Source organism: Desmodus rotundus, chromosome 4 (assembly GCF_022682495.2).
Source record: "Desmodus rotundus isolate HL8 chromosome 4, HLdesRot8A.1, whole genome shotgun sequence".
Taxonomy (NCBI): domain Eukaryota; kingdom Metazoa; phylum Chordata; class Mammalia; order Chiroptera; family Phyllostomidae; genus Desmodus; species Desmodus rotundus.
The window spans coordinates 4346141-4355789 of NC_071390.1; the positions used below are offsets into that span (position 1 = coordinate 4346141).

Below are 9649 nucleotides of genomic sequence, written 5' to 3' on the forward strand. Positions count from 1 at the left end.
GGGCAAGAAAAGAGACCACAGGATTTGGGGTGGGAGGAAGGACCCCTGTGAGACCTGCTTTTATGTAACCTTTGCCAGTCTTGTCTATGGATGCTGCCTGAGCATTAGGAAAACAATTGCAAATTCATCTGAGTTAGACCGTATTTTTGATTTTTAGTCATTTGTGAAGATCACATATACAATTCTATGCAAGTTCCTGGAGCCTTTGAACACCGGTAAATGTAAATGATTTAATTGATAAGTTGACAGAAAACACACTTGTAGCACAACAATGTAAATTTTAAAAAGACTTGAAACAGTTATTTCTACTTGTAAAGAGTTAAAAGCACTCATGCCTGGTGTAAGTAATCCTCCTTTCATCTCAAGAAATGGCTCTGGGGCTTTGTTAGCCTGTCAGTGAGACAGGGTGAGCCAGCATGAACTGCTGGGGAGAATACCACGGCGGCCTCAACCGCACAAAGAAAGCAAGGACTCCACTGAGTTTCAGGAAAATAAGCGCTATCACTTGCAAACTACTGAGATGTTAGACGTCAAAATTTGACCTGCCAGGTGTGGGGGGCTTGCAGAGGGGCCTGAGGCGCACGTGGGAATCAGATCCCGGAGCGCGGCCAGGATTGCAGAGCTTACGGAGGGTGCGGAAGCATAATCCCGGCTTCTTTTTCTGGGACGTCATTCACACCACCACTGTTTGTGACTCCAGCGAACGCTGTCATCATCACAGACGTCTTCCTCTGTGTCCGGCCATCGGAATTACATCCGCAATATGCCTGCAGGCGTAGTACATACAATTAGAAATCTTCTTTTGTAGCTCACTTTTTTCCAAATATGTAATTTTGGCTGAAGGATATTAAGGGAGTGAAAAAAAAGATGCCATTACATTAACTGAAATTATTACTATTTTAATTTGCCTGCAAAGCCTTTATTTCAAGTATCATTTCTTGTAACTTGTAACTCAGTGGGTATCATCGCCCTGAGAGGGTTTTAGCTGCTGGATAGGCTGAGACGTGTGGGGGGAATCATTCCCCGCAGAAGACCAGTTTAACGAGCACTTCCAGTGTTAACTGGGAACAGCTATTTTCCACACTCCTAGAGCACATGACCAACCCAGGGACTTGGGCCGCCTTTTGAAGGAGCACCTGGTGCTCTGTTCCTCCCCCGTCCTGCCCCTAACAATCACCCTCCAGGAACGCCTAGCCAATTTAGGGGATGGATGGACTACAGAAAATGCAGAGGAGCTGAGCCAGCTTCCCGAAATAGCAAGTTTTGAGATGAATTTCTGGAACAACCACCTTAAAGGTATAAAACAATGAAACTCTCTCTTCTAATTTCCAGCGAGCTAAGCCTCTGCCAGGAGGGTATTTTTTATGTGTGGGGGAGAGCAGCATCCCCAGGAGTGCAGACCCCTGACAGCCATGGAAGTCTCCGGCCGCTCCCTCTGTCTTCTGCTCAACTCAACTGCGGTGGAAACCCGGGCACAGCGTTCCAGGAAGTGTTAATCATACATCCCGCACACGGCTGTCTCAGCGTCAGGCGGCGCTTGCCATGTCTCCCCTCTGGACAGGACATGCAGCCAGCACCTCATATGGATTGTGTAAGTTAAATTATATATCAAATATAGACTATCAGTTTTAAAGTATGGCTATGCTAAAAAAAAATGAGCTAAACATGCAGATGGGTCAGAAACAGTACCACGAAGCAGAAAGTGTGTCCCAAGCCAGAGGCCTCCAGGACTCACAGGGCGGAAGCAGGCAGGGTGGGGAAGGCCTGATCGCTGGGGGCGGCTGGACAGGGTGTCCTGTGTACAGCCAGGGCCCAGAGCCGGGCTCCCTGCACACACCTCAAGACCCAGACAGGCTTTCCAATGGGGGAAAGGCGCCAGACAGAGCTCCCATTGCCGTTCCCAGACAGCGGCACTGGCGGGAGGAAGCAGGTTCAGGCAGCCCAGCAGTGTTTGGACAGAGCTGCCCCGCGGTCCTGTGGCTGGTCCTGGGACAGCAGCCATATTGCTGCGGAACTGGACACCGAATCACCAGGTTAAGACCTTGCTCACGTCCACAAGCAGGGTGGCAGGGTGAGGGCAGAAAAGAGGGTAGAGACATCCCACTCCAGAAGAACCTGCAAGCTAAAATGCCAAAGGGCATGAGAAAAGGTAGCACGCGCACACGAGCCCAGGCGCATCGGTGTCTTATTGCTGCTGTACCCGCTGCCACACCTTCAGCGGCTTACACAGCCCGGATTTCCTGTTACAGTTCGGTAGTTCCGAAGTCCGCACTGGCTCTCAGTGGGCTGAAGTCTAGGGGCCGGGCGGGCCGATTCCTTTCTGGAGGTTCTGGGGGGATCTACCTAGCCCCTTCCACTTTCTGGAAGGGCCTGCCTTCCTTGGCCATGGCTCCTTCCTCCGTCCTCAAAGCAATGATGGGTGGTGTCCCCCCGGGCAACACACTGGGCTCCCTCCCACCGCCTCCCCCCACGTTTAAGGCCCTTTGGGATTACATCAGGCCCACCTGGGTAATCCAGGATAATCTCTCTATCGTAAAGTCAGCTGATTAACAACCTTAATTCTACCTGCCACTGTAACTCACCTTTTCCCCATAATGTAACATATTCACAGGTTCCAAAGATCAGGATGTAAACATCTTTGCAGGAAGTCATTACTTTGCTTACTACGTCCAGACACCATACTTCTGACAAAACGGAAGTGATGGAGCAATCTCAAAATGACTGTAAAATAACTATGCGTAAGGTCCAAAAAAAAGAAAAGAAAAAGATAAAAGAAGAAATAACACCAGTTTAAAAAACTATGAAGGATTTCATGCATGGCTAACCAGTAGTAGAAAATGAGTCTACGGATATTGGAGTACATCTGGTAACTAACTGTTCTAGTCTCTTACTAATGTGCTTTCTGGGTGGAAAAGACTAAACACAAACCCCCTTCTACATTTCCTAGACTCCCTTGCAGCTAAAAAAAAAAAAAAAGCCAGTGGACTGAGGTCTGGCCAATTGGATGCACCCTTGAGACCCGGATGTGGAGCTGAGTTCGGGAGAGGGTGAAGAGTGATGCCTGAGACATCCGTTTTCCTGTTGTGGGTTTAGCAGGCGCAGCACGGCCCCGAAGGCCTGTGTTCGGCTGCAGTTTTTGCTCAGCAGATGGCAGCCTGGGTGGCGACTCCCTGGGGCCAACGACTGTGGCAGTGGCCTCCTGAGGCCTGGAAAGCAGCTAAACTCAGAGGTCTGCAGTGATCCTGGGGTGTGGTTTCCTGGTTTGGTGCCGTTGGGAGCAAGAGTGTCCTGGGAGTCTCTCCTGGAGGTTGATGGAATGCCTGCTCTTCTAAAACATCCCATGAAGGGGTGAGTTCTGAACTCCCTGCAGAGCATCCCTTTCTGCCCGAAATAGTGAAGACACCTTCTATTACTTACAACAAAATCCTCGTTGACACGCCAACAATGTACATTTCCCAAACGGGGGCCAGAATGCCGTTCACTGTGCTTTCTCCGCAAGGCTCAGCGGCGCTCAGTTGTCTTTCTCTCCGCTCGCTACAAATGAGCCTCTCGGACAGGTAAACAAGCTGTGTGGAAACTACACTTTAGTTTAAACTGTAAACAAACAAGGGACTGAGGGACTTCACGAAGTTAAAAGTATGCCACTGGGCGGCTGGAAGGAGACAAATGACTTTCCAGGGAGCATTATAACTTCATTTTTCATTTTAATGGAACAAGTACTTTGTAATTGGGAAAAATAAACAGAGAGAGAGAGAGAGAGAGAGACCACGGTAAGTAGCATTTGGTCGTCGGCATTGACGAAGGCTCTGCTTCGAGCCCCCGACGGCACGCGTCGAGGTGGCCAGGGAGAACCCGCTTCTTGACGACCTCCTCCTTATTCCAGACGGGGCTTTGTGAAGGAAGCAGCTTGAGACTTCTGCCTGCTCTGTCTTCCATCATCAGTAGATGAGTCACATGGTCCTTCAGGGAGGGCTTCACTGGCCAAGCCCCGCATGGTTGCAGGAAGCTCCAAATTCCTCCACTGAAAAGGGTTCCTCACGAGTAGCAGTGGATCAAGGCAAGGACCTAGTCCAGGGTGCTGTGTGGGTTTTTGCAAGCTCCGGCTGTTCAGAAAAACAAGGACGGCTCCTTTGACTTGCTGAGAATTGAAATAGCGGAGCCGACCCCCAGAGACAGCTCCCAGCCAGGGCTGCATTGTATTTTCCCACCAAAGAAAAGCCCAAACGTCAAACTTAGGATTCACATTCGTAGCTTCCTCATGCACTGCTTGCGATCCTAAAATGAGATGTATACCATATTCTTTATCTTATTTTAAGATCATGACTAAACCCACCCACGGAATAATGAACTCCCATTCGTTTTTCTGCCAAACAGTGGTTTCTGTAAGAAATCATACATGCTGGGTGTTTTCTTTAAAATCAGATTTTCAAAAACAGTCCATGTGACCCCAGAGGATGACGTGTCAATGACAATAGTTGAAGCAAAAAAAAATTTTTTTTTAATTCAGAGGGAGAAAAGTATGAAGAGAAAGCACCCATATCTAACGGAAAGAGGGCTTCGCGCACTCGACCAGGTAGCTCCAAGGGGGCCGGCCTCCCTCTCACCAGGCCCTTCCTGGTGGCACAGGTGCTGCTGCACCAGGACCTGGGGGCGAGGTGTTCTGGGGGGCAGGACAGAGAAAATGCAGGCACCCTTCCCAGGCTGTCCCTGAGCGCCCTCTGTTCCCTCTTCCGCTGTGGCCAAAAGGGTCGCCCACATTATTATCCTCGTTTCGGATTTTGACCTAACATGCATTTTATTGCTCCAATTGGGTTGAGGATTCCTAGGACAGAAATACGCAGAAATTCTCTTCCAAAGAAAGTACTGCTGAGTAGGGGATCAGAAGGTAGGAAGAGAATTAGTGTGTGTAAGCACAAAAAAGTCAAACTCTAGTCGAGCACCTAATTGGCCAGTGGCTTCCTACCACTTCAACACTTGAACCTTCCTGGCTGCTGGCGCAGCGTCGTTAAAGGGGAATAAATCATTTGACACGACTAGGTTTTAGGAAAATATGTGAGAACCATTCAGGCAAAAAATCAGTTTAAAATAGATGAAATTTTCCATCTGAGTGGCTCCTCTGCCAGGAGAGAACGTTTCTAGGAGGGCAGTATTTTTAATCTTGTTTTAAAATAAATACTTTAATGTATAAATCACTCAGTTGTGAAGGCACTTCAATTGTATTTTCCTTTAGTTTTGAGGGTTTTGGAATTGCTCTGTGCAGTCCCAAGCAAAAGCTCTCAGATAAAACTCGCATGCCAAAAACCACCGTCGCAAATGCGCGACCACAACTATAAATTTATACAACACTCGGGCTATTTGTAGTTTGCAAAATTCGCTCATAAAATGCCGAGGCGGGGTTTCCATGGGATCCTAGCATTGCACGTACCTCCTGGTGCAGGCAAAGATGGGAAAGCCCATGTATGGAGAATCCTTTATGGTTGTGACAGTTTGCTAATTTCTTAATGAGCGAATTATGATAATTATGACAATCTTAGCTTTACATTATTTGTGAAGTGTGTGTGTGTGTGTGAGCCCTCCCAGGCAAACAGCATTCGGATTCAGCAGCATTCAATGCGGAACGTTTCTGTGCTAATAATACAAAATGGTTCTTAAACTGCTGCATATTAATCAAGTTCATTAAAGCACATTCATTAATTTGTGTGTATAACAGCCAAACTGGGACGGTGGAGTTTGCTGATTTTGCACAAAATACATATATTAATGAATGCTAAAGCTTCCACGTGAGTAATCGCTTTAAAATATTTTCATAAAGCAAAGTTCTAAGTGGTAATACTGATAATTATTTTCTTTCTAATATTTCCCCTTTCATGTTATTCTGTTATTAGCTTTAAGTGGAAAAAATAAATATGGAAGAAGAAAACAGTTATGAAATAAAGGGTGAGCCCAAGAGATTGTAAAGAAACAAAAGAATATATGGGTAACATTAAATTTCCTGCCTGTCCTTCCAATCTCACTTAATTTAAAAATAGGTTCAGGGCACCTGAGACATAGTCACATTTCTACATACAAAGAAATGTGAACTTGAAGCTGAATTAGGAAAGACCCTTTTATTTCCTGCGCAGGGCTGGAGGCTGGGAGGGGCGTGGCAAAGGCAAATCCAGCAGTGCAGGGCGTGTCTGTACCTGCGTATCTAAAACCCACGGCAGCATCTGCATTGCCCCATAGGTCAGGGCCTCTAAGACCCATCTTAACCAGCAACCACGAGTGCTGGCTTCAGCAACACACACCCTAAAATTCGAATGATACAGTCATTAGTGGGGCCCCTTCCCAAGGATGACAGGCAAGTTAGTGAAACGATACCTGTATTTATTTGGTTTTATCTTTTTATTTAAAAAATATTTTATTTATTTATTTTTAGAGAGGGGTAGGGAGGGAGAAAGAGAAGGAGAAAAACATCAATGTGTGCTTGCCTCTTGAGCGCCCCCTACTGGGGACCTGGCTCACAATCCAGGCATGTGCCCGGACTGGGAATCAAACCAGTGACCCTGTGGTTCGCAGGCAGGTGCTCAATCTATTGAGCCACACCAGCCAGGGCTGATTCCTATTTTTTTTTAAAAAGGTGATGTAATGAATGTATTATTAACAGATTGTAGTTACCCTTTCAAAATGATACATATCATCACATTGCACCCTTTAAATATTTACAATTTTATTTACCAATTATTTGTCAAAAAAGAAAAAAATCATCAATGACATCTTTGTAACATTTACTTTGTTATCCCGAATGCTAACTGCTGTGAAGGCAAGAAGGGTCTTTCCTGTTCCCCGGGCACAGTGCTTGGCGTGGATTACATGTTCAATAAATACCAGATTTAAGCCCTGGCAGGGTAGCTCAGTTGGTCAGAGCATCTTCTCAATACCCCAAGGGAGCAGGTTCAATCCCAGGTCAGGGCACACACAAGAATCAGCGACAGAATGCACAAATACGTGGAACAACAAATCGATCTCTCTCTCTTCCTTTCTCTCTCTCCAAAATAAATAAATTAAAAAATAATAAAATAACTAGGGTACAAAGCAAAATGTGGTAAGGATTCTACAAGGGGTGCAAACAGCTCCTCCGAGGTCCAGAAGCATTGTCGCAAGGGGAACACTGGCAAGTCCTCGGGTCAGAGGCTGCACGCTGATCTGGAAGCTTCCTGAGGACAGCATCTTCTGAGTTCCTGCTTTCTCTCCTGCCACCAGCTCTGTGCCTAACAGGTGCTCAGCACCAACGTTCTACCTGCCAATTAAACAAAGGCAGAAAGGTGGGATTTTGTAGGCAGTGCTTGTCCTGTTTGATGTGAGGTAAGGCGAGACTGATTCCAAATTAGTAAGTTTGGTCCCACACATCCTGAGTTTTCTTATTAATTAAGAGAGTTCCAGCCACGCATACGCACTGAGGAACACAGTTGGACCCCAGCGTTTCCCACACCGTTTTCCCCAGAATGCCTGCGTTCCGTGTGGTGTGAAGAGATAGGGGCAAGTTGTTGATCTAAGTTTGTAACATACTCTGGGTCCCTTGTGCTTGGAGCTCTACACTGAGCATGCCCGCGTCGAGGGCTCCAAGAAGTCGTGCCCTAAAGACACTTGCAAGCCTCCTGTAAGCCTAGGATGTACTTCCTGAGATGATGTGAACACAAAGAATTTTCCGGTAGCATCTATGAACATGTCGTGGGACATAGCTACTGCTGCATGTCCATTCGTCTGTTAAAAAAATTCTCTTGTTAAAAATTCTGTTGGCCACAGGAATCAGAAAACCTATGTTACGAGACCTGAAGGGGATGGTTGGTCCATACCTCTGCCTTCAGGAACCCCGATTGTTCAGATAACTGAGACGTTTTCCTGCATTTAATGAGCTGCTCAGCATCACTTGCCCTCCCATCTCAGTTTGTCGGCCACCCTGGCAAAATCCTCTTGTCAAAAAAGAAAAACATAATAGCATGTCTCCTGTAAATGTCTTGCCCTGCCCTTTAAGAGGCTGAGACAAGACGGTTCCACAGCCATTATTAGTTTCTCTCCTCCAAATGGTTCGATTTAAACCTCAGCGTTCTCTCCCCCCACTCACGTCGCTCCCTACTTTCTCCCTTAAAGACCGTAAGCTGTGGGCCTTTTTTTGTTGATGATATACAGTTGGCATATGATGTTAGTTGCAGGTGAACAGCATAATGATTCAAGGTCTCCATATACGGGGCAATCAACCGTCACCACAGCGAGTCTCGTCCGCATCCATCCCCACAGCATAGTTACAGTGTTTTTCCTTGTGATGAGAATTTTAAGATCCGCTCTCCTAGCACCTTGCAAACAGAATACAGTATTGGTAACTGTAATCGCCATGCCGTGCATGTTCTCCCCATGACTGATTTTTTAACTGGAAGTTTGTACATTTTGACCCCCTCCACCCCTTTCACCCCACCCCCTCCTTGCTTCTGGAGACCAGCAATCTGTTCTCTGTATCTATGATTCCTCTCTCTCTCTCTCTCTTTCTTTTTAGATTCCACATGTAAGTAAGATTATACAGTGTTTATCTGTCTCTGTGGGACTCATTTTATTTAGCTTCCAGGCCTATTCGCATTGCCCCAAATGGCCAGATTCCGTTCTCTTTGATGGCCAAGTCATATTCCATCGTCGGCTTGCACCGCGTCCTGTTTATCCCCTCACCCACGGACAGGCACCGGGGCTGCCTCCATGCCTCGTCTGTTGTAAACAACCCTGCAATGAACATAGAGGTGCATATATATATGAGTTTGTGTTTTTGTTTTCTCCAGATAAATACCCAGAAGTGGAATTGCTGGATCCTAAGGCAGGTCCATTTCAATTTTTATTGAGAGCCCTCCACAGTTTTTTCCACAGTGGCCGCACCAGTCTGCATGCTCACCAACGGTGCACGAGGGTTCCCCCTCTCCACGTCCTCGCAGGCACTTGCGATGGCTTGTCTTTTTGATGACAGCCATTCTAACAGGTAAGAGGTGAAAGCACATTGTGTTTTGATTGGCATTCCCCTGAGAGCTGCATCGCCGTCCTATTTCACACCAGGATCCTTATGTCCTCAGAGGGAAGGGGCCGCGGAACTGGGAACGTCCCACGGCGAGCATCTGCCCGGCCCTGAACGCGTCTGCCACGTGTGAAACTAAGGGCTCCGTCCGTGACCCGTGTTGCTGCAGTTCTGCATGCTGCAGAGATCCAGCCGCAGTAAACACTTGCCTCTCACACCCGGGTGGCTTATTTTCCCTTCTGAATTTTCCTTCCTTTGTTGGCTCCCATTGAGTCTCTTCTCACCAAGGTAACTTCTGGTTAATGTTCTAATAATCCAGGGGTGGGCAAAAGTAGGTTTACAGTTGTGAGTACTCAAGGCAGTTTATTCTTGTATTATTATTTGGTAATTATTGTATTATTCATTATTATTATTATTATTATTAACCTACTTTGCCCACCCCTATATTTCTCAGGATGCTGATCACTCATTCTACCTCTATAGATGCACTGTCTCTGAATGAGGATGATGAAAAGCAACTGTTTCCTCTAATTTAATTAGTGCTGAAATTTGTGAACTAGTCACCTCGTTCATAAATAAAAATAGATCCAGGAAATAACATCACCCTTCTGCCCTGTA

At 46.6% G+C, this 9649-nt stretch overlaps 1 non-coding gene across 1 annotated transcript; it reads left to right on the forward strand.

Moving 5' to 3' along the window:
* The first annotated feature begins 6264 nt into the window (after positions 1 to 6264).
* On the forward strand, positions 6265 to 6368 carry LOC128780789 (U6 spliceosomal RNA). The gene has a single exon (XR_008426788.1). It is a non-coding gene; the product is annotated as a U6 spliceosomal RNA (small nuclear RNA).
* Positions 6369 to 9649: the final 3281 nt, after the last annotated feature.